The sequence below is a fragment of the Oncorhynchus masou genome, chromosome 30 (assembly GCF_036934945.1).
Source record: "Oncorhynchus masou masou isolate Uvic2021 chromosome 30, UVic_Omas_1.1, whole genome shotgun sequence".
NCBI classification, from domain to species: domain Eukaryota; kingdom Metazoa; phylum Chordata; class Actinopteri; order Salmoniformes; family Salmonidae; genus Oncorhynchus; species Oncorhynchus masou.
In genome coordinates this window covers 50,811,245-50,837,424 of record NC_088241.1, presented here as the reverse complement: position 1 = coordinate 50,837,424, position 26,180 = coordinate 50,811,245, and the positions used below count along the sequence as shown (strand labels likewise).

The 26,180-nt window shown below is 42.7% G+C and overlaps 1 protein-coding gene and 1 long non-coding RNA gene across 3 annotated transcripts in view; one reads left to right on the top strand and one right to left on the bottom strand.

Moving 5' to 3' along the window:
- Window positions 1–26,180, bottom strand: part of sema5a (sema domain, seven thrombospondin repeats (type 1 and type 1-like), transmembrane domain (TM) and short cytoplasmic domain, (semaphorin) 5A) — a 209,735-nt gene that overhangs the window by 181,853 nt on the left and 1,702 nt on the right. The gene's annotated exons all lie outside the window — the stretch shown is intronic.
- LOC135523175 (uncharacterized) lies at window positions 3,352–25,337 on the top strand. The gene is made up of 3 exons (XR_010452794.1): window positions 3,352–3,401; window positions 3,710–3,824; window positions 25,095–25,337. It is a non-coding gene; the product is annotated as an uncharacterized LOC135523175 (long non-coding RNA).

Below are 26,180 nucleotides of genomic sequence, written 5' to 3'. Positions count from 1 at the left end.
ATCATCCTCAGCTCTGGCATCTTCCGCAATACTTGGAACCAAGGACTGATCACACAAATCCACAATAACTACCGTGGGATATGTGTCAACAGCAACCTTGGGAAATTCCTCTGTATTATCATTAATAGCAGACTCAGTGAAAACAATGTACTGAGCAAATGTCAAATTGGCTTTTTACCAAATTACCTTATGACAGACCACGTATTCACACTGCACACCCTAATTGACAAACAAACAAACCAAAACAAAGGCAAAGTCTTCTCATGCTCTGCTATACAAATTGATGGAACGTGGTGTTGGGGGAAAACATACAACATTATAAAATCCATGAAAACAAACAACAAGTGTGCGATTAAAATTGGCAAAAACACACACATTTCTTTCCACAGGGCCGTGGGGTGAAACATGTCAACAAATTGGCAAGGGCACCAGAACAGTCTGCAACACTCAGCCTCACCCAACTAGAATCTGAAGTCAAATGTCTACTGTTTGTTGATGATCTGGTGCTTCTGTCCCCAACCAAGGAGGGACTACAGCAGCACTTAGATCTTCTGCACATATTCTGTCAGACCTGGGCCCTGACAGTAAATCTCAGTAAGACAAAAATAATGGTGTTCCAAAAAGGTCCAGTTCCCAGGACCACAAATACAAATTCCATCTAGACCCTGTTGCCCTAGGGCACACAGAAAACTATACATACCTCGGCCTAAACATCAGCGACACAGGTAACTTCCACAAAGCTGTGAATGATCTGAGAGACAAGGCAAGAAGGGCCTTCTATGCTATCAAAAAGAACATAAAATTTGACATACCAATTAGGATCTGGCTAAAAATACTTGAATCAGTTATACAACCCATTGCCATTTCGGGTTGTGAGGTCTGAGGTCCGCTCACCAACCAAGAATTCACAAAATGGGCCAAACATCAAATTAAACATAAAACACCAAATAATGGATGCAGAGCAAAATTAAGCCAATACCTCCAGAAAAGAGCCTTTAAATTCTACAACCACCTAAAAGGAAGCGATTCCCAAACCTTCCATTACAAAACCATCACCTACAGACAGACAAACCTGGAGAAGAGTCCCCTAAGCAAGCTGGTCCTGGGGCTCTGTTCACAAACACAAACACACCCAACAGAGCCCCAGGACAGCAACACAATAAGACCAAACCAAATCATGAGAAAACAAAAAGATAATTACCTGACACATTGAAATAAAACTGAGCAAACTAGAATGATTTTTGGCCCTAAACAGAGAGTACATTTTGGCAGAATACCTGATCACTGTGACTGACCCAAAATTAAGGAAAGCTATGTACAGACTCAGTGAGCATAGCCTTGCTATTGAGAAAGGTCAGACCTGGCTCTCAACAGAAGACAGGCTATGTGCACACTGCCCACAAAATGAGGTGGAAACTGAGCTGCACCTTCTACTTCAAATGTATGACCATATTAGAGACATATATTTCCCTCAGATTACACAGACCCACAAAGAATTCAAAAACAAATCCAATTTTGATAAACTCACATATCTATTGGGTGAAATACCACAGTGTGCAATCAGAGCAGCAATATTTGTGCTCTGTTGCCACAAGAAAAGGGCAATCAGTGAAGAACAAACACCATTGTAAATACAACCCATATTTATGTTTATTTATTTCAGATTTTGTACTTTAACTATTTGCACATCGTTACAACACTGTAAAAAGACACAATATGACATTTGAAAGAGAGAGGGAGAGAGAGAAGGCCCAAAATGAGCAGAGAGATGAGAAGGAAGATGAGAGGTGGATGACAGAGAAATAAGAAGGAAGATAGAGGAGAGGAGAGATGAGGGGAGGGGAGGGGAGGAGGAGGGTGAGAGTGACTGTGAATGGAAAAAAGTTAGAGGGCAGGTCTCCACACAGAAAACAAAGTTAGACTAGAGGGCAGGTCTCCACACAGAAAACAAAGTTAGACTAGAGAGAAGGTCTCCACACAGAAAACAAAGTTTAGACTAGAGGGAAGATCTCCACACAGAAAACAAAGTTAGACTAGAGGGAAGGTCTCCACACAGAAAACAAAGATAGACTAGAGGGAAGGTCTCCACACAGAAAACAAAGTTAGAGGACAGTGGGAAAGATAGAGGATTATGGAAAGTAGAGAGGAGAGATGAGACATAAGGAGATGTGGGGAGAGCAGAGGGAGCAGTGGAGCAGGGTTGAGAGTGAGTGTGTGTGGAGAGAGTGGCTTTGTTATAAATATAAAGAGAGCATGGGATCTCCATACATAACAGACCAGGGGTGAGGCAGACCGGGGTGAGGCAGACCAGGGGTGAGGCAGACCAGGGGTGAGACAGACCAGGGGTGAGACAGACCAGGGGTGAGACAGACCAGGGGTGAGACAGACCGGGGGTGAGACAGACCGGGAGTGAGGCAAGACCGGGGGTGAGGCAGACCAGGGGTGAGGCAGACCGGGAGTGAGGCAGACTGGGGGTGAGGCAGACCGGGGGTGAGGCAGACCGAGGGTGAGGCAGACCGGCAGTCGGACATACGCAGCTGGAAAAGCAAGAGTTACTTTCTACACTGAATGGAAACACCAGGAGAAACGGTGGTTATTTGGACGAGCCTGAACCTACAGTGCCTGAAGCCATAATGCAAGCTGCCTCCCTCCTTTTCTCTCTCTCTTGCTATACATAGAAGCATAACAGTTATAAATACCTACAGGGTATACGGTTTAAGATACTATTACATTTTATTTCTGTTATTTCTACTAAAATACTCTAGAATGCCAGAATAGGTATTTTGTCCAATCAAGGGAAAAAAACATTACAAATGTCAGAATGTCTGCTTTATTTTCCTTTATAAAACCGTTACCCAAATCCATTAAGCTTAGATGTTATCATACTGGATAGACCAGGTCAAGAGGTTAAGGCCTAGATTCAAACAGATAGCCGACACCCCCACAGCTGATGTTTTGGCCGTGTCGGAGGTGGAACTGCTGGAGCTGTCAAATCGGTGAGCCGCTGCTCTTGATCATGGTCACGAATCCAAACTCGTCCCACTGGTGTTTGAAGTCCAGAACGAAGTGTAGAGGCTCTATAGAAATAATGACGCTCAAATTGAAAATCATTAAACTAAATCATGAGGATTTCTATCAGCCTAATCGAGGTGTAGATTACATCTCACATTCCAGTGCTCGAATTTGTAAACAAGGCTGCATGGGATTTTTCTTAACCCTCTACTAAACATCGTTGCCCTCAGACAACAGAAATCCCTTTTGCCCCAGACATGACAATATGTGATGACATGTCTGTAAAAAAAAAATTCAACACAGTGTGGAAGTTGGTATGATATAATCAAACGGGGGAGGGGCCTTCTTTCAGGAAGCAGAGCAACGTGAGCGCATGGTGTGAGCAAAGGGTAAGATACATTTCATTCTTTTGAATGTTTGAATAGAGATAACTTGACGATAAAAAAATGATGGTGTAGGAACCTTTTAAGAACCATATTTGATAGGTTTTCAACGTATTTAAATATATATATATTCCAAAAAATGATAATTACTATTTGTTGCCTCAGGGCAACATTGTGCAGTTAAGCAAATCTTTTTGTTGTTGCCTCCAGGCTACTTTTCAGGGCAATATCATGCTCATTAAAAGACATGTAATTTGTTGTAAAATTATGGCCATGGTTAATGTTTTTGCCAACATATCCACTGACATTCACAGGCAATGGATACAGGGACATTCTATGGGTGAAAGGAGCCAAATCGGGCAGTTACCCTCTGATAGGACAGTGAACTTGAGGACAGTGACAGCTAGGAAGAATGGACCCAATAATCAGGTTTGAGAGGCAGTGAAATACTCTTTTATAAGCCCAACTTTTATTTTCTCATGAAAAGAGTACTTGTTTCTACTATGTTCCACTTCATAAATGTTCTGAAAATATCAGATTTTCAGAGACAACAAAAACAATTCTGGGTGGGGGGTAAACGTTTTATTTGTATTATTATTGATACATTATCATAATGCCAGAACCTTCTAAAAATAGGAAAAACCCTAAATGTGTGCCGTAGAAGGTTAATGTGACTCCGTGCAGCCAAAGGCAATGTCCACTTCAAGTACAATGCCAGGAACCGCTTGTGGATTTGACAGCTCTAACGCAGTTCCACCTCTAATGCCAAAACAACCACTATGTCGGCTAAAGCGGATCTGATTGAATAGAGCCCTCTAAGTTGTGCCAACTAGACACCTTGTTAAAACCTAAAGTATCTGTTACGTTTGAATGTCTAAATATGCTAATTTTACTGTGAAAACAGCTCCAATCTAATAAAAACAGCCAGATAAAACAGCCTCAGATTGGGTGAGAGGGAGAGATTCAAAGTCTCTATGTTTCCGCCTTGTTTCCACCCTGGTTTATCAGACAAACATGCTACCCTTGTAAGGAGGAAATTGCCTGTAAAACTTCCTCGGCGAGTGTGTGTGTGTGTGTGTGTGTGTGTGTGTGTGTGTGTGTGTGTGTGTGTGTGTGTGTGTGTGTGTGTGTGTGTGTGTGTGTGTGTGTGTGTGTGTGTGTGTGTGTGTGTGTGTGTGTGTGTGTGTGTGTGTAATTGGACTAATTTGGGAAATGAGTGGGGGTTCATTTTCCAAGCAGTTCGTAAATAAAACACAAATAAAACCAGGTGCAAAACAAGACACAAAGTTTCCATCAACAGAGAAACGCAGAGCTTTCACACTGATGACGAGACTGTTAATGTCAGCAGTTTTTCTTGGGGCACCCCTTTCTCTAGACTTTGAGTTATTCTTCTGTCGATGTGTGTGTGTGCGTGTGTGCGTGTGTGTGTGTGTGTGTGTGTGTGTGTGTGTGTGTGTGTGTGTGTGTGTGTGTGTGTGTGTGTGTGTGTGTGTTTGAGAGAGAGAAAGAGAGAGCATGTGTGTTCCTGTCCCTGTGTGTGTGTGTGTGTGTGTGTGTGTTTGTGTGTGTATGTGTGTGTGTGTGTATAGTATTGGGCTGACTGTGCTGTATGAGTGTGTCTGGAGGTGATTAGGTAGTGGAGCTTTCATAAATAACGTCCTAATGAGCACCACCACCCTTCACTTTCATGACTGAAGTCCACAGTGGTGTGTGTGTGGGGGGCTACATGTGGTCTCCAGGTGTACAACGCCCTTTTCCCGGAACACACACACACACACATTCCAATCTACTCTTTTCGAGTCCCGATTAAATATCCTCCTTAACTTGTCACCTTTCCTTTGTGTGTGTGCGTGGGAGATGAGGGGGGGACCAGATGTGAGATCACACACACGCTGAAACTAACTCTTGACTACTCAGGCAGAAATAACAGAACATGCTTCCTAAATGTTTCTGTGGAACATTCCATCACTGTAGGCCTGGTTGGTACAAGAGAGTTTGTGAACTTAACCCCAATTATCCCCCTCTACCTCTCCCTCCTTCCTTATCCCCCTCTACCACTCCCTCCTTCATTATGGGGTGGCAGGTAGCCTAGTGGTTAGAGCGTTGAACTAGTAACCGAAAAGTTGCAAGATCGAATCCCCGAGCTGACAAAGTAAAAATATGTTGTTCTGCCCCTGAACCCACTGTTCCTAGGCTGTCATTGAAAATAAGAATTTGTTCTTAACTGACTTGCCTAGTAAAAATAAATAAATGAACCCCCTCTACCACTCCCTCCCTCATTATCCCCTTATCCCCACTAGCTCTCCCTCATTCCTGATCTCCCTTAACAATCAGCTTGACTAGTACATTCTCTATGGCTCAGCCACCACTCACCATGAGCTGTCTGTCAATTACAGGAGAGACTTTTCTTAACAACTACAACAATCACACAAAGGTATAAGGGGTCTTTCGGTTCATATAGTTTCATGATTGATTAAGGGAGAGGGGGCCAGACATGTTTTTTAAAAATCACAATCAAACAAGTGGAAAAGATGAAAAGGTGAACTTGCAAATTACCATAATTCTATCTTGTATCTTATATGGCTGCCCATGATATGACACACACAGAAACAGACACATTCAAAGCTATCAATTACCGTGAGTCATGAATGCCTCTTTCATATCTCAATGGGACCAGGCCAGAAAGTAACCTGTATTTGACTTAGTGAATGAGGAATCATTTAGATGATATTTGTGACATGCACAGTGATGGAGGGTGGGGGAGGGGGAGGGAGGGAGGGAGGGAGCGACAGAAATAAGGTGAGGGGGAACGAGAGTGTGAGTGTGAGAGAGAGTGTTAGTGTGAGTGTGTGAGAGTGTGAGTGTGTGAGAGAGAGTGTGAGTGTGTGTGTGTGTGTGTGTGTGAGAGTGTGAGTGTGTGAGAGAGAGTGTGAGTGTGTGTGAGAGAGAGAGTGTGAGTGTGAGAGAGAGAGTGTGTGAGTGTGAGTGTGAGTGTGTGAGAGAGAGAGTGTGAGTGTGAGTGTGTGAGAGAGAGTGAGTGTGAGTGTGTGAGAGAGAGTGTGAGTGTGTGAGAGAGAGAGTATGAGTGTGAGTGTGAGTGTGAGAGAGAGTATGAGTGTGAGTGTGAGAGAGAGTGAGAGTGTGAGTGTGAGTGTGAGAGAGAGAGAGAGTGTGAGTGTGAGTGTGTGAGAGAGAGAGTGTGAGTGTGAGTGTGAGAGAGTGTGAGTGTGTGTGAGTGTGAGTGTGAGAGAGAGAGAGTGTGTGAGTGAGAGAGTGAGTGTGAGTGTGAGAGAGAGAGTGTGAGTGTGAGTGTGTGAGAGAGAGAGTGTTAGTGTGCGTGCGTGAGAGAGAGAGTGTTAGTGTGAGTGTGTGAGAGTGTGAGTGTGTGAGAGAGAGAGTGTGAGTGTGTGAGAGAGTGTTAGTGTGAGTGTGTGAGAGTGTGAGTGTGCGAGAGAGAGAGTGTGAGTGTGCGAGAGAGAGAGTGTGAGTGTGTGAGAGAGTGTGAGTGTGAGTGTGTGAGAGAGAGAGAGTGTGCGTGTGTGAGAGAGAGAGTGTGAGTGTGAGTGTGTGAGAGAGAGAGTGTGAGTGTGTGTGTGTGAGAGAGAGAGTGTGAGTGTGTGTGTGTGAGAGAGAGAGTGTGAGTGTGTGTGTGTGAGAGAGAGTGAGTGTGAGTGTGTGAGAGAGAGTGTGAGTGTGAGTGTGTGAGAGAGAGAGTGTGAGTGTGAGAGAGAGTGAGTGTGAGTGTGTGTGAGAGAGAGAGAGAGAGAGAGTGTGAGTGTGAGTGTGTGAGAGAGAGAGTGTGTAAGTGTGAGTGTGTGAGAGAGAGTGTGTGTGAGTGTGAGTGTGTGAGAGGTTAGTGTGAGAGTGTGAGAGTGTGAGAGTGTGAGAATGTGTGAGTGTGTGAGTGTGTGAGTGTGTGAGTGTGTGAGTGTGTGTGTGTGTGTGAGTGTGTGAGAGAGTGAGGAGTGTGAGTGGTGAGAGTGAGTGAGAGGTGAGTGTGAGAGAGTGAGTGAGTGAGTGAGTGAGGTTTAGTGCAACAGATAACAGGTCTGAGTTTTTGTCTCCGGTAAGGTGAGAGAACCCAAGTGGACTTTTGAGAGTTATCAGAGTCAGACCTAACAGCAATGGGTTCTGGGGCTTGCTGTTCTGTATTTCGTAACACTTAACACCAGTGTGAATTATACCGACATTCGGTAGGTCTCATTTTAATTTGGTTATAAACATGTTTTTACCGTTAAATAACGTCTTTATTATTAGGCCCAGTCCAAAACATGTATGGGCCTAATTGAAAAGACGTGTCATTTAAAGATCTTTTATTTTGTATTAACTTTTATGTGGCATGAACATAATCAGATTTGATGTTTTCATCTTATTGTCAAACAAATCACTGTAAAAAGTGGGCTACCTGTGCATGCCTGTCCACACCAAAATAATTTGAGCATCCAAACAGAGCACTGTGCACTCGCACCACTTGATGAATGGAAAGAAACCGCTGTTACAAAACACCATAAAGTGTAAAGGCATTCGGCGATTGTCATTGGGCCTACACTCTAGTCGCCTGAATGAATTGATGCGTCTCGCTGACAAAAGGACCTTTTTTTGTAGAAAAGATGGGACACCTGAAATGGCACTGAGATACGGGACTGTCCAGAGAGGACAAGTGAAGCAACATGGAAAAATATGGTTTAAACCATGACACAGAGGTTGGGGTGTTTGTTCAATTTGGAATAAACTCTTATTTGAATATAAAAAATTAAGCAGTACAAATTGCATTGTAAACAAATAGGAGAATGGTGTTTTAGCATTATTTAGAGACCTGAAAAAGAAAGGGGATGAAGGGTGTGAAAGTGAGAAAGCAAGGGAGGGGAAGTCTCAACTTAACTCAATAGGAATATCAGTACCTATAGAAATCAATAGCCTATAGCTACACAGAGTTGAGTTCAACCTCACTCACCCTTAACACTTTCTTCCCGTCTCACTGTTTTTCCAAAGTCAATACAAAGATGTGAAGTAAAACACTTCCTCTCTGTCTCCACCCTTAACCACTGGTGCCAGGAGGCTTCTTTCACTCCCAGAAAACAGAGAGTAGAGTGGAGAGAGAGAGAGAGAGCACACAAAACAATGCTATAGCTTGACCTAAACATCAGCTCCACAGGTCACTTCCACAAAGCTGTGAACGATCTGAGAGACAAGGCAAGAAAGGCATTCTATGCCATCAAAAGGAACATAAAATTCGACATACCAATTAGGATCTGGGTAAAAATACTTGAATCAGTTATAGAACACATTTCCCTTTATGGTTGTGAGGTCTGAGGTTCACCCACCAAACAAGAATTCACAAAATGGAACAAACACCAAATTGAGATTCTGCAAAAATATCCTCAGTGTACAACGTAAAACACCAAATAATGCATGCAGAGCAGAATTAGACCGATACCCGATAATGATCAAAATCCAGAAAAGAGCTGTTAAATTCTACAACCACCTAAAAGGGGGCGATTCCCAAACCTTCCATAACAAAGCCATCACCTGCTCTGTTCACAAACAGACCCCACAAAACCCCATAACAGCAAAACAATTAGACCTAACCAAATCATGAGAAAACAAGAAGATAATTACTTGACACATTGGAAAGAACTTACGAAAAAACAGAGCAAACTATAATGCCATTTGGCCCTAAACATAGGGTACAGTGACAGAATACCTGACCACGGTGACTGACCCAAACTTAAGGAAAGCTTTGACTATGTACAGACTCAGTGAGCATAACCTTGCTATTGAGAAAGGCCGCCGTAGGCAGACCTGACTAAAGAGAGGACAGGCTATGTACACACTGCCCACAAAATGAGTTGGAAACTGAGCTGCACTTCCTAACCTCCTGCCAAATGTATGACCATATTAGAGACACATATTTCCCTCAGGGTGACATACCACAGTGCCATCACAGCAGCAAGGTGTGTGACCTGTTGCCACAAGAAAAGGAACAAACACCATTGTAAATACAACCCATATTTATTTTCCCATTTGTACTTTAACTATTTTCACATCGTTACAACACTGTATGTAGACATAATATGACATTTTAAATGTCTTTATTCTTTCGGAGCTTCTGTCAGTGTAATGTTTACTGTTCATTTCACTTTTGTATATTATCTACTTCACCTTCAATTCAATTCACATGACATCTTTGCTTTATTTTCTCTGTAGAACATTTCATTTCAAGACAAATGCACAGAGTTGGTAACAGCCTATCTTCATCAAGAAACGTTAGCCTATTAAAAATGAACAATTAACCCTCTCATATGAATATTAAAGTACGGGAGGCCTACCTTATGAAATTACAACAAACCCGGCTTCCTTTTGATAACAACCACAGCTGCAGGTAACCTAGAGCAGAGTATGCACTCTGATCCCATCTGGGCCAGGGGAAATGTTTTCATAGCCTAAGATATGTATTTCAAGTTCAAATTAGGCCTATTTATTTGTGTTCTGAGAAAATCTGAATGTGATCTAATGTGGTTTATTTTTAAACTTCGGGTGGCTAGGCCTCCTAGGCTTTTTTAATCAAACATTATTGACTGGAATGAATCAATCAACACAATAGTGATGACATACTGTATGAGTATATTTTTAATTACAGATGCAAAGGCCTACACCATTCAAACTGCATACAGCCAGCTCAGCCCTGTTCGTTTTATTGTCCAATCGCAGTTGTCTCTTTGTCTGTGTAAAGGGGTTGAATGTATTCATCCTCCCTATAGGGCCAGGAGATTTTCCAGAAGATTTTTTTACCCATATGACCTGATAAGAAAAATAATCTGGTCTATCGTAGGCCATATAAAGCTGATTCAGTACTATGTCCTACCCTACAGCCAGGGTCGGGAGTTAGTTAAGTTGGCCTACTACCAGGTCAGGAAAAACTCTGGGCCCTAGTTTAAAAAATGCCCCCCTCCCCTATTTGTATGATATACATTTTACAACCATTGGTGGTGAGGATGGGCTTCTGCAGTTTTACTTGGTTCAGTGCAGCCGGCAGCTACTAAAATAATTTCAGTATGTAACAGGCTGATGTTTTTTTCAGGTAAAAAAAACAAAAAAACAAAACAAGTCTGAAATATTAGAAAAATGTCTATACATATCAGCTTTTTTAATAACATTGCTCTGCTATTTCCATTTATACTGTAGGAGAGTTGGCTCAATGAGACCTGCTTCAAGGCGGGCAACTATCTGGGAGTGTAATGCTCTGCCTCTGGAGGTATCAGTCAAGACGTAGTAAGTACACAAGTTTACATTTGAGTAATATGTGTAGCCGACTGTATTGTTATGATAAGTCTAGTGTGAAGAGGCTCATAGAGGGAGAGAGAGAGAGAGAGAGAGAGAGAGAGAGAGAGAGAGAGAGAGAGAGAGAGAGAGAGAGAGAGAATTTGATAACAAATCCAATTTTGATAAACTCCCATAACTATTGAGTGAAATACCACAGTGTGCCATCACAGCAGCAAGATTTGTGACCTGTTGTCCACAAGAAAAGGGAAACCAAAGAAGAACAAATACCATTGTAAATACAACCTATATTTAAGCTTATTTATTTTCCCTTTTGTACTTTAACTATTTGCATATAGCCATAATATGACATTTAAAATGTGTAATGTTAACTGTTCATTTTTTGTTTATTTCCCTTTTGTTTATTATCTTTTTCACTTACTTTGGCAAAGTAAATAGAGGTTTCCCATGCCAATAAAGAGAGAGAGGATCCCACATAACTCTGAACTTTGCTTCAGGGGGTGCAGGAAGCTATTTTTAGTGTGGTGCAACAGGATATGGTTCCGCTGAATAGCCCCTCCTCCTTAGCTACTTAGTGTTATTACACTATTCAATCAAAACAGGTAGGAGGAAGTTGCTGGGGTGTTGCAAAACAACCACCCTGCCTGATTTGAATCCGATGTTTCGATGCTCAACACTAGAAAGTTATAATCTCAAGGGTAAACCCAGTCCTGTCATCTCATTATCATTGTAACATATAGCCATCTTTGGGAAGTTGGAACCAGTCTCTGTTGAAACCTGAGCCTGTACTTCCTGCCTCTCTAACCCAGCAGTGAGATCTCTCTAACCCAGCCGTGAGACGTCTCTAACCCAGCCGTGAGATCTCTCTAACCCAGCAGTGAGATCTCTCTAACCCAGCCGTGAGATCTCTCTAACCCAGCCGTGAGATCTTTCTAACCCAGCCGTGAGATCTCTCTAACCCAGCCGTGAGATCTCTCGAACCCAGCCGTGAGATCTCTTTAACCCAGCCGTGAGATCTCTCTAACCCAGCCGTGAGATCTCTCTAACCCAGCCGTGAGATCTCTCTAACCCAGCCGTGAGATCTCTCTAACCCAGCCGTGAGATCTCTCTAACCCAGCCACAGGACTATCTAACCAAGCCGCCAGCCTCTCTAACCCAGCCGTGAGTCCTCAGGATCTCAGGATGGCTGGTAAAGCCAGAAACAAACAGGCTGTCTATAAATATTCTGCATCATCTACCGTACATCCAGATTCAGGCTTGTTTTGGACCTCTTGTATTCTCATCGTAGCACAAGGACAATGATTCATCACGATCATTAGGGGAATCAATTTTAATCAGCTATAAGTATTTCTCTTATTTCATTCAAAAGTCATCCCACTTAGAGTTTAAATGCATTTCACAGAAACGTACGGTATAGATTTAGCACTGGAAAACCATTTTCAGGCCTGAAAAATAAATGACACCAGCCTCTCTAGAGAGCGGATCTGGTATTGACTTTCTACGTGCTTTGTCTCTCCAAGAATCTCAGCCCAGTGAAGGAGGAAGCAAATCGCCTCTATACTTATCTAAGGTCAATTTTAACATATGTAGCAGTGGGAAAGGTCAGTTTTAACATATGTAGCAGTGGGAAAGGTCAAAGGGGGCGGGGGGGAGGGGGGTCGAAGATCTGAGAAGCTCAGTTCTGATTACATTTCAAAAGGACATTCTACTCCAAAATGAATGAAAATAAAATTATGCTGACACCATTTGAAATGTCATTTTCACCTCCGGAAATGAGCCAAATAACATATTGGTACAATTATTTTAAAAAGCACACTCATGTGTGCTCTACTGTACTTTACTCTACTGCACTGTAGTTTGTGACTACTATGATTTCTCATTTTGCCCAATTCAATTGCCGTCATTCTGTTACAGATTTTCTGGTCAATCAGTTACTGATTTGGTAACAGAGTGAAATGTTTTAATCATTTAATATTTAATTTTAAAAAACAATACCTAATTGGTAGGTCTACCTTTCCTTGTTACTTCTGTGAACTTTCATAATCCTCCGTCCTCATGAGGGAGAGAAGTTAGAAAATATCTGAAAGATATCTGGGTTTTTTGGTAACAGAATTACAAGACACTAGTCAAATAATTTCTGCAAAACATTATTGTGGTTTCATGCATTTCTAATACATTTTAGTAAAGTTTTTTAAGACCCCTTTTCCATCTGTGACCAGAGGCCTTTGCTTATTCCGAAGTTTTAGTATGGAAAATGGTTGAAAAAAAAGTATCTCATGGGTCCTTTTACATGGAAATGACCCAATGTCTGGAGGGCTTTGTTGCAATGGAAAAGCAGGGATGTTAATGATAGCATCAGAGTCATGCTTGGTCCTGCCGGATTTGGATTATCGGACTCCAAATGTTTGGATACGGATTGAATAGTTATTAGCAAAGTATACACAGAAACAGAGAGCACATCTCTTTGTTCTCTTTCTCTCTCAATCCCTTTCTTTATCTCTCTCCCTCCTTCCTCCCTCTCTCCTGTCAGGTCTCCTCTGTGGCCCAGGGGCTTGGTGCTGGTCCACCTGTCAGATACCAAGACAACCTCGCTCTCTCTCTGTGTCTCTGTGTGTCTGTGTGTGTGTGTGTGTGTCCATGAACCTGCCTGCTTGTGTAAGAGTATAAACAAACTCTTCAGCAGTTGTCAGGAAAAATGCTGTGCCACCTACAGAATCCTTAATAAACAACCCTGTTCAGTCCCCAGCACACGAGGCAGAAAAGAACAGGACAGAGTCAGCTTTCGAATGTACCTGCCTCCAAATCTCAGGAGGTTTCAAATACACCAGAATAGGCATCACACTCTCTTGTTTCACAACCAGCCAAATCAGACTGGTGTACCGGTTACTAATAGTGTCTGGAAAAAGGGGCACTCCTCGTGATAATGCTCAAGTTTCTCAATTGTCTTTCGGGTTAACCGAGGGTTATACATTGTCTCAAGTGCATGAGCTGTCGGTTAACACAATACATGGCTAGACGATTGATAGGCAAGTGTACCATACATACTGTACTATACTGTTAGGAAATCTCACCCCACACAAAGTGAGTAACTTTAAACCTGCGCTCATACAACAGACTACAGTAGCATTCAACTCCAAATAACTATTTATCTTGAACGCAGCTCCCTAATCCAACTATCATGTCACTGAGGTGCGTTCAACACGGAGCTGTGGTTTTCCACTGTTAAAACATCCCATGCCCACATGGCCTTTTGACTGAGCAGTTATTTCAGGGCAGAATAGAGACATGTTATGCAGAGCCAACGGTTCAGACCACACATCCTGCCTGTGGTCCACCTTTAGGACAGAGACAGCACTGTGTCTGTAGGTACAGACACACGCATGCCCCCCCCCACCCCCCACACACACATACACACCAATAAAGGGCTGACTCACAGGAGCCCTTGTCTGGAGCCGCAGTGTGTGTGTGTGTGTGTGTGTGTGTGACAGTTTGGGGAGCACAATGGGGGGTGTGTGTGTGTGTCCATGTGTGTGTGAGCGTCTGTGTGGACTGGCGTACGCAAGGAGTGTGTGCCCTGAGCGTGTGCTTATTAGAAAAGCAGACTGTATTTAAAGCCAGACATGTGGAGAACTGACTGGTAGACCACGTACCAGCTCCTTTCATTAATTCATATCTCTAGACAGAGAGCTACTTCCTCCTTCTCTTCCTCCCTCCCTCCCTCACCTGTGTAGGTCTGTGTTAGTGATATATGGAGTCCACAGACAGAGAGCAGCTGGGGCCCCTGGGAACACCCAGTCCAGTGCATATGGAGAAAAAAAACACTACATTAAGCTGCATCTCCCTCCCTGTAGGCTATGCACCGGAAACCACTTTCTCTGTTTCCTTTTCTCACCATTCTCTTCCAATCTTTATCGTCCTCCTATTCTGTCTCACCTCTGTCTGTGCATCTTTCTCAGACAATCGGCCTCTCCTAAGTCTGCACAGTATTCTCTTTTTGATATGATCACACAATCTCCCCAAAAGTTCAGCTGAGAGGTTTTTATTTCTGTCATCCATTGGCGCATCTTTTTAAATATCATTGCCATTCACCAAATGCATTTTCACTAACGATAAATCTTTCAGAAGATATCTTCTTAATTACCCTTTCATAACGATTTCAAAGCTAAGATACATTTTTTTCATTAGTCAAAGATTAAAGAAGGCTCCGTACTCAAATCTCATCCACTGATCAAATTAGCTGCCTTCTGCCTTGCTCTGGCTAGGCAGCCACGCGATTAATGAATCTCGCATAGACTTAAGCGCTGCTGCATGAAAAGGCTTGCTTATCGTAAAGACATGCAAAATCTAGATATGACACAGGATGCACCATCCCTAAGGATTTAGGATCCGTTTAAAACGTTTACCGTGTTTCTATAGTCTTCTACAGACGACACCATTCTGTATACATCTGGCCCTCCTTTGGACACTATGTCACTAACAAACCTCCAAACGAGCTTCAATGCCATACAACACTCCTTCCGTGGCCTCCAACTGCTTTTAAATGCTAGTAAAACGAAATGCATGCTCTTCAACCGATTGCTGCCCGCACCTGCCTGCCCCGACTAGCATCACTACTCTGGATGGTTCTGACATAGAATATGTGGACCCCAAATACCCCAAAAACAAAGACTTACGCATCTCCAATCCCCCCAAAAAATATATATATATTTTAACATATTTTACCCCCTTTTTCTCCCCAATTTCGTGGTATCCAATTGTTAGTAATTACTATCTTGTCTCATTGCTACAAATCCCGTACGGGCTCGGGAGAGACGAACGTCGAAAGCCATGCCTCCTCCGAAACACAACCCAACCAAGCCGCACTGCTTCTTTTAACACAGTGCGTATCCAACCCGGAAGCCAGCTGCACTAATGTGTCGGAGGAAACACTGTGCACCTGGTGACCTTGGTTAGTGTGCACTGCGCCCGGCCCGCCACAGGAGTCGCTGGTGCGCGATGAGACAAGGATATCCTTACTGGCCAAACCCTCCCTAACCCGGACGACGCTAGGCCAATTGTGCGTTGCCCCACAGAGTCTCTGGTGGCACAGCTAGCGTTGCGATGCAATGCCCTAGACCACTGCGTCACCCGGGAGGCCCTCTAATCCAAAATTACATCTAGAATTGGTTTCCTGTTTCGCAACAAAGCCTCCTTCACTCATGCTGCCAAACATACCATCGTAAAACTGACCATCCTACCGATCCTTGACTTCGGCAATAACCCATTTTCAAAACAGCCTCCAACACTTTACTCTGCAAACTGGATGTAGTCTATCACAGTGCCATCTCTTTTGTCACCAAATCCTATATACTACCCACCACATCTCTCATTGGCTGGCCCTCGCTACATATTAGTCGCCAAACCCACTGGCTCCAGGTCATCTATAAGTCTTTGCTAGGTAAAGTCCCACCTTATCTCAGCTCACTGGTCAACATAGCAACACCCACCCCTGAAAGTCCGTATTGTCCAGCGACAGCCCCGAAACCTGAAAGATCTGGAGAAGGTCTGTATGGAGGAGTGGGCCAAAATCCCTGCTGCAGTGTGTGCAAACCTGGTCAAGAACTAATATAATAACAAATATTAGGTTCTGCTTTTCTGATGTATCAAATACTTATGTCATGCAATAAAATGCTAATTAATTACTTAAAAATCATACAATGTGAATTTCTGGATTTTGTTTTAGATTCCGTCTCTCACAGTAGAAGTGTACCTATGATAAAAATGACAGACCTCTACATGCTTTGTAAGTAGGAAAACCAGCAAAATCGTCAGTGTATCAAATACTTGTTCTCCCCACTGTATCTCCCTCTCTAACTTTAAGCATAAGCTGTCAGAGCAGCCAATCTATAAATAGCACACCCAACTACCTCATCCCCGTATTGTTATTTATCTTCTTGCTCTTTTGCACCCCAGTATCTCGACTTGCACATCATCATCTGCACATCTATCACTCCAATGTTTAATTGCTAAATTGTAATTATAGGCCTCTATGGCCTATTTATTGCTTTATCTCCTATTCTTCTACATTTCCACACACTACATATATTTTTTCTTTGTGTTATTGACTGTACGTTTGTTTATGTGTAACTCTGTGTTGTTGTTTTTGTCGCACCGCTTTGCTTTATCTTGGCCAGGTCACAGTTGTAAATGAGAACTTGTTCTCAACTGGCCAACCTAGTTAAATAAAAGTGAAATAAAAATGAATTTTGATGGGTTTGACATTTCAACAGTACTGAGCGGCTCTGTAGAAGGTGCAAGAGCTATGTCTCTTACGTTTAGGATACACTCCAGGCCACAGGCTGCTGTGCGAAACACACAGGACAGAACTGAAATACGACTACAAGAGGCTATGAAAAGATCCTCTCATTGACTCTAATTCATCTCACTTAGAGAAAGAGCTAGTGAGAAATAGAGGAGAGAGCGAGGGAGAGAGGGAAAGTGGGAGAGAGGGAGGTAGATAGAGCGAGACAGTAGAGAAAAGAGAGAGAAACAGAGCGAGAGAGAGAAATAGACAGAGCGAGAAAAAGAGAGAGACAAACAAACAAACCAAAAACAAAGGCAAAGTCTTCTCATGCTTTGTTGATTTAAAAAAAGCTTTCGACTCAATTTGGCACGCTGGCCTGCTACACAAATTGATGGAAAGTGGTGTTGTGGGAGAAACATACAACATTAAAAAATCAATTTACACAAACAACAAGTATGCGATTAAAATCGGCAAAAAAACACACTTTTTTTCCATAGGGACGGCAAGTGAGACAGGGATGCAGCTAAAGCCCTACCCTCTTCGACATATATATCAACAAATTGGCGAGGGCACTAGAACAGTCTGCAGCAGCCGGCCTCCCCCAACTAGAATCTGAAGTTAAAGGTCTACTGTTTGCGGATGATCTCGTGCTTCTGTCCCCAACCAAGGAGGGCCTTTAGCAGCACCTAGATATTCTGCACAGATTCTGTCAGACTTGTGCCATAACAGTAAATCTCAGTAAGACAACAATAATGGTGTTCCAAAAAAGGTTCAGTTGCCAGGACCACAAATACAAATTTCATCTAGACACTGTTGCACTAGAGCACACAAAAGAACGATACATACCTCGGCCTTAACATCAGCGCCACTGGTAACTCCCACAAAGCTGTCAACGATTTGAGACACAAGGCAAGAAAGGGAAAGGGGAATACCTAGTCAGTTGTACAACTGAATGTATTCAACTGAAATGTGTCTTCCGTTTTTTAACCCAACCCCTCTGAATCAGAGAGGTGCAGGGTTGCTGCCTTAATCGACATCCACGTCTTCGGCACCCGGGGGAACAGTGGGTTAACTGCCCTGCTCGGGGATTAGATCCAGCAACCTTTTGGTTTCTGGCCCAACGCTCTAACCACTAGAAGGGCCTTCTATGCCATCAAAAGGAACATAAAATTAGATATACCAGTTAGGATCTGGCTAAAAATGCTTGAATCAGTAATAACCCATTGCCCTTTATGGTTGTGAGGTCTGGGGTTCGCTAAACAATCAAGAATTCACAAAATGGGACAAACACCAAATTGAGACTCTTCATGCAGACTTCTGAAAAAATATCCTCTGTGAACAATGTAAACACCAAATAATGCATGCAGAGCAGAGTTAGGGCGATACCCGCTAGTTATCAAAATCCAGAAAAGAGCCATTAATTTTACCACCTAAAAGGAAGCGAATCCCAAACCCTCCATAACAAAGCCATCACCTACAGAGAAATGAACCAAGAGAAGAGCCCCCTAAGCAAGCTGGTCCTGGGGCTCTGTTCACAAACACAAACAGACCCCACAGAGCCCCATGACAGCAAAACAATTAGACCCAACCAAATCATGAGAAAGCAAAAAGAAAATTACTTGACACATTGGAAAGAATTTACAAAAGATACAGAGCAAACTATAATGCCATTTGGCCCTAAACATAGGGTACAGTGACAGAATACCTGACCACTGTGACTGACCCAAACATAAGGAGAGCGTTGACTATGTACAGACTCAGTGAGCATAGCCTTGCTATTGAGAAAGGCCTCCGTAGTCAGACCTGGCTCTAAAGAGAATACATGCTATGTGCACACTGCCCACAAAATGGAAATTGAGCTGCATTTCCTAACCTCCAGGCAAATGTATGACCATATTAGAGACACATATTTCCCTCAGATTACACAGACCCACAAAGAATTCTAAAAGAAATCCAATTTTGATAAACTCACATAACTATTGGGTGAAATACCACAGTGTGCAATCACAGCAGCAAGATTTGTGACCTGTTGCCACAAGAAAAGGGCAACCAGTGAAGAACAAACACCATTGTAAATACAACCTATATTTATTTTAATTTATTTTCCCTTTTGTACATCATTACAAAACTGTATACAGACATAATATGACATTTGAATTCTCTTCATTCTTTTGGAACTTTTGTGAGTGTAATATCTACTGTACATTTTTTATTGTTTATTTTAGAGGTCGACCGATTATAATTTTTCAACGCCAATACCGATACCTATCATTGGAGGACCAAAAAAGCCGATACCGATTAATCTGCCGATTTTTTAAATGTATTTGTAATAACAATTACAACAATACTGAATGAACACTTATTTTAACTTAATATAATAAATCAATAAAATCAATTTAGCCTCAAATAAATAATGAAACATGTTCAATTTGGTTTAAATAATGCAAAAACAAAGTGTTGGAGAAGAAAGTAAAAGTGCAGTATGTGCCATGTACAAAAGCTAACGTTTAAGTTCCTTGCTCAGAACATGAGAACATATGAAAGCTGGTGGTTCCTTTTAAGATGAGTCTTCAATATTCCCAGGTAGAGGTTTTAGGTTGTAGTTATTATAGAAATTATTATACTATTTCTCTCTTTACGATTTGTATTTCATATACTGTACCTTTGACTATTGAATGTTCTTATAGGCACTTTAGTATTGCCAGTGTAACAGTATAGCTTCCGTCCCTCTCCTCGCCGCTACCTGGGCTCGAACTAGGAACATATCGACAACAGCCACCTTCGAAGCAGTGTTACCCATGCAGAGCAATGGGTAATAACTACTCCAAGTCTCAGAGCGAGTGACGTTTAAAACGCTATTAGCCCGCACCCCGCGAACTAGCTAGCCATTTCACTTCGGTTACACCAGTCTAATCTCGGGAGTTGATAGGCTTGAAGTCATAAACAGCGCAATACTTGAAGCATTGCGAAGAGCTGCTGGTCATTAATATGGTCGAATCCGGAAACTATCATTTCGAAAACAAAACGATTATTCTTTCAGTGAAATACGGAACCGTTCCGTATTTTATCTCCCTTTATCTCCCTAAGTCTAAATATTGCTGTTACATTGCACAAGCTTCAATGTTATGTCATAATTAGGTAAAATTCTGGCAAATTAGTTCGCAATGAGCCAGGCGGCCCAAACTGTTGCATATATCCTGACACTGCATGCAATGAACGCAAGAGAAGTGACACAATTTCACCTGGTTAATATTGCATGCTTCTTTTAGCTAAATATGCAGGTTTAAAAATATATACTTCTGTGTATTGATTTTAAGAAAGGCATTGATGTTTATCGATTACATACAACGCAGGACACGCTAGATAAACTAGTAATATCATCAACCATGTGTAGTTAACTAGTGATTATGATTGATTGTTTTTTATAAGATAAGTTTAATGCTAGCTAGCAACTTCCCGTGGCTTCTTATTGCATTCGCGTAACAGGCAGGCTCCTCGTGAGGCAGGTGGTTAGAGCGTTGGACTAGTTAACCGTAAGGTTGCAAGATTGAATCCCTGAGCTGACAAGGTAAAAATTTGTCGTTCTGCCCCTGAACAAGGCAGTTAACCCACTGTTACCCGGTAGGCCGTCATTGAAAATAAGAATGTGTTCTTAACTAACTTGTCTCGTTAAATAAAGTTGTAATTTTTTAATATATATTTTTTTAAATCGGTGTCCAAAAATACCGATTTCCAATTGTTATGAAAACATTGAAATCGGCCCTAATTAATCGGCCATTGTGATTAATCGGTCGACCTCTAGTTTATTTCCCTTTTATTTATTATCTATTTCACTTGCTTTGGCATTGTAAACATGTTTCCCATGCTAATAAAGCCCTTTGAATTGAATTGAGAGAGAGAGAGAAACAGAAAGTGACTCAGAAACAATGACATAATGACTCTCTTTACCTCTCCTTCAAGGGCAACCTCTGTACTGATACACTGGTAGGCAATCAATATGCCTTTTCACTCTTTCTTCCACTCCTTCTCTTTCGCTCTAATAGTCTATCATTCTACATGCTCTCTCCTGACTCACTACTCCTTATAACTGATTTTGCTACATTTTCTTCTTGTCTTTTCCCTCTCTTTTTTTGTCATTATTTCTATTATAATGGCGTATTATTATATGTATTTGTTTATAATTTAACTCTGCATTGTTGAAAAAGGACCCGGAAGTAAGCATTTCACTGTTAGTCTACACCTGTTGTTTATCAAGCATGTGACAAATACCATTTGAATTGATTTAATAGATTTTCTTTCTCTTCCTCTCTCAGCAGTCTGAGATTCTAACTCCAACAAGCAGAACAGACTCCAGATCAACAGATCAACAGCACCTCTAATTCTGTATAATCGACCCCTGTTTGTAACGATTTAAGTCTATTTTTATTTTACTTTTCATTCACAAACACCCCTTGACACGATCCCTCCTGAGAAAACAGGCATACCAGATTTCTTAACAATGTTTCAGATTTAGAACACAACGCAGATTTCCATGCTCCAGTAAGGAAGTGAGGTTTCAGGTTTGGGTGCAGGAAGCAGAGCTAGCTGTCGTGATTTAGTGGAGGATAATAGAATGCTGGTTTGCTGCTTCTAATTCTGTTTGACGTGTAGTTCCATACAACCCACAGCCATTCACTCATTCAGGAACCCAAACAGCGGTGAGAATAATCACACAGCCAGTAACATGTCTCTCTCTCTCTCTGTTTCTACCTCTCTGGTGAGAATTTAAATAATTTCAACCTAAAACCCGGTGTGAAATTGCTACAGCTTATGATGTAGCTTTTTCGTGCGGTCATTCGGTGTGTGTGCAAGTCATAGCTAATTGCTTGTCAGAGAGATTGAAGCTGAGTAGAGTGAGGAAAGAGGAAGGGACAGAGGAAGAGAGAGGACAGAAGAGGAGGGGAGAGAAGAGAACGGAAGAGAGAGGACGGAAGAGGAGGAGAGAAAAGGGAAGTCAGAGAATGGAAGAGGAGGGGAGAGAGGGGATGAGAGAGGACTGGAAGGGGAGGGGAGAGAAGGGAAGAGAGAGGACAGAAGAGGAGGGAAGAGAAGGGAAGAGAGAGGACAGAAGAGGAGGAGAGAAAAGGGAAGTCAGAGAATGGAAGAGGAGGGGAGAGAAGGGAAGAGAGAGGACAGAAGAGGAGGACAGAAGAGGAGGACGGAAGAGTTGGGGAGAGAAGGGAAGAAAGAGGATGGAAAAGTTGGGGAGAGGAGGAGAGAGAAGGAGAGAGAAAGGAAGAGAGAGGACGGAAGAGTTGGGGAGAGGAGGAGAGAGAAAGGAAGAGAGAGGACGGAAGAGTTGGAGAGAGGAGTTGAGAGAAGGGAAGAGAGGACGGAAGAGTTGGAGAGAGAAGGGAAGAGAGAGGACGGAAGAGTTGGAGAGAGGAGTTGAGAGGAAGGAAGAGAGGAGGAGAGAGAAGGGAAGAGAGAGGACGGAAGAGTTGTGAAGAGGAGGAGAGAGAAGGGAAGAGAGAGGACAGAAGAGTTGGAGAGAGGAGGAGAGAGAAGGGAAGAGAGGACAGAAGAGTTGGAGAGAGGAGGAGAGAGAATGAGAGAGAAAGGAAGAGAGAGGATGTAAGAGTTGGGAAGAGGAGGACAGAGAAGGGAAGAGTTGGGGAGAGGAGGGAAGAGATAGGATGGAAGAGGAGGGGAGAGAGAGTACAGAAGAGGAGGGAAGAGAGAGGACGGAACAGGATGGGAGAGAGAGGATGGAACAGGAGGGGAGAGAAGGGAAGAGATAGGACAGAAAAGGAGGAGAGAGCAAGGGGCCCCAAACCATGGCAATGCAGGACTCAAGTCACCTTAGAGGAAACCTCTGAAATGGAACACCGGTCCCTGATTGATACATGTGTCTTTCCCTCCTCTTTCCCTCCTCTTTCCCTCCTCTTTCCCTCAAACAGTGTTCCATCTCACCTTTTTTGCATAAACTGGTCCCCTATCCACTGCCAGAAATAGAATACAATCTCACTAAATAGCTTCCACTATTCACAGATAAGCTGCTGATGTTCGTTAAGTAGCACTTGTTTCAGCATAATTATGTGTCAGACCTTGACTTGAATCAACCACATGGTGTGCCTTGCATATAACAACAATAGATGTTTATAGTGTTGACAGCTGACGTAAATGCTGAACAAAACAAACAGGTTGACGCAATATGTTATTCAGACAGGATCTCAACAATAGAAGCACTCAGCAAACAACATGTTGCATTCTTCCCCAGTAGCTATGGTAACACAGTCACCCTAACAACGCTGGCCTTTAAACAGCGAGCCAGCTACAGATGATCAAGTTTTATCATATTGTCAACATTTCCATTTCTCATTGTATCCCGCGGAAATCACCTCCCCGAACCCCTGGGGTAGACATGGCAATGTGCCCATCTCGATAAACAGATAAATAAACAAGGGCGATGAACAGAGGAGATGAGAAAAATAATCATGCTTCTTATTTTGACAGAAATGTTCTGGGACAAATACAATTGAAAGTATAGTGCATCAACCAGGTCAGGTCATTCCAACCTTACACTCGTCTCTCGGCCAAATGGTTAAGGTCAGGTTTTGGGGGTGGGAAAACTGATGCTCGATCTGTGCCTACAGGCAACGTCTACCCTGATCCACAAAGGTGATCCCGAGGGGCGGGATCCCTAGGGGCAGGCTGTCTATGCCAAGGTAATAAACCGTCAGCCGGGTGGCTCTTTGATACTCCAGTGTGTGTCTACTGGTTACCAGCCTACAGAAAGACCTCTACTTAATCTAGAAGAGGCTACCGGACAGGGAAGAGAAGAGATATTGACGAAGTGGATCTATATTTCAACTAAAAGGGGGGACATGATAGAACGGAGCACTAGAGGTGTGGGGACAGGGAGGATATATTTTCTTTGGGATATAATGTTTGCTTTGACCAGCAGTAAATCAATGCCGGAGAGAATTTACGTCAGATTAAAATCCTATTTCAAACCAATGAATACAAGCTCATCTATTATCTTATTGTGAGGTTTGTCTCTGTAAGGCCAGTCTCTTTCAGTGGCTCTAGCCCGTGTCAGTCGAATGAGTAACTAAAGTCTTTTTAAGAGCACTGAGGGACTGAGGGTAATGCATGTTTAGGTTACACGCGCATGACAATGTCTCTTTTAATCCTGAACAGCATTCCGCCCCATGCTCCCAAGTCCCTTCCCCAAAGAGGTGCCCAATCACAAAGCCGGTCAACAATGGCGCTGTCACTCAATCTGTCTCCATAGTGACCGCACAGAACGCAGGGGTCCGAGAGGTCACTTTCATTCCAGAATTCTCTGAACAGGGACTAATTGCTATGTTTGTGCTGGTGTTCCGTGTCAGTGAGCGGGCAAATTACCAGCACCGCGCAAATATCAATCACACCAGCTAATCATATGCTGCTATTCACACCAAACAACGAGAAGAGAGAGAGAGAGAGAGAGAAAGAGAGAAAGAGAGAAAGAGAGAAAGAGAGAGAAAGAGAAAGAGAGAAAAAGTGAGAAAGAGAGAGAAAGAGTGAGAAAGAGAGAGAAAGAGAGAGAAAGAGTGAGAAAGAGAGAGAAAGAGAGAGAGAGAGAGAGAGAGAGAGAGAGAGAATGAAAGAAAGAAAGAGCTGAGAGAGATGCTTCTCAGCTGCTCTGTACTTATCTGTAAGTACAGTTCACACTGGTGGTTATCTTTGTTATGAAGCTTGGGAGGGGAAAGGAAAGAGCAGGGGGAGGGATGTTTTTGAGCATATATTGTTTTTTTCTCTGTCCAGTTTCCCTTGTTGAAACTCAGCTGTAATATAAACCCAGTAACTTTGCCGAGAGGCATCCCATCAGATCATTTCTCGATTCAGCAATTTTCCCCAACCCTCTCTCTTCCCCAGTCTCCTCTCTCTCTCCCTCTCTCTCTCCCTCCTTTTGTAACTCTCTCTCTCTCTCTCTCTCTCTCCCTCCTTTTGTATCTCTCTCTCTCACTCTCACTCTCACTCTCACTCTCACACTCACACTCACACTCACACTCTCTCACTCTCACTCTCTCACTCTCACTCTCTCACTCTCTCACTCTCACTCTCACTCTCACTCTCTCACTCTCACTCTCACTTTATCATGTATTCAGGGACTTTAGCAGTCCGAGCCGAGCAGGCCTTTCTGAGGGGTGAACTCGAGGAACTCTCTCTGCCCAAACTCTCAGAGTAATTCAACCATCTGGATGGGGTCACTGTTTGTCACGGAGCGCACAGTATGAGACAGTACCGCGTGCACAGCATCACAGCAAGGAGAGGCTCTGAGATTACAGTAATGCTGTGTTCATGACAGCCACTTCCTTCAAGCCAAAAAACACATTAATACATATTTGAAGCATCCATCATTGTGTCAAAGAATGGAAATGGCATTAAGACATATTGTTGAGTTGTTATATAAAAACAGCATATGTTGTGATTACTCTGTTGTGATAAAAAAGGATATTTTTGTAGTTGTGATTTTTACAGCCACATTCATATTCTCTGAGGGTCTGAGGGTGTCTGAATGCACTCAACGCTCGCAAAATGCATCTGTAAGTAACGTATTAACCCACAGTAGATACCTCATCATCATACCCCACTCAGTATGATGGAAAGAGACATTCAGGATTCATCAGAACTCACATGTAGACATGGAGGCCCATTAGGAGCCGATGCCGGCAGCGAAACAGTTAGGTTTCTGAAGTACTGTGAACTCACACAGTCACACACACATACTGTTACTGGAACCCCTTTGAAATGAACCACCGTTGGGATGCATTTTTTAATCCACTTAGCATATGGAAATAGACAATCAAGATGAATCATAACTCACATGTTGGGATTCCCAATTAGGAGCCGATGCCGGGAGCTAGACAGTTATGTTTCTGAGGTTTCACACACACTGAACAGGTCACATGCATATTGTTACCTCAAACCCTTTAAATGTCCCACCATTGGGGTGCATTTTATAGAGTAAAGCCTGCTTCGAAAGGCAAGGTGTTGGAGTAAATAGTTTGTCTTGAAAAAAGACATTGAATTTCCTTGTCTTTGTTTTCTCTTGAAGTCTCAAATGTGGCACTACAGGCCTACTGTAAACAATCCCAGCCTCAATGTGAACGTCTTTCATACTAACTAAAGGTTAGTATATGTGGGGCGGCAGGTAGCCCAGTGGTTAGAGCTTTGGACTAGTAACCCGAAAG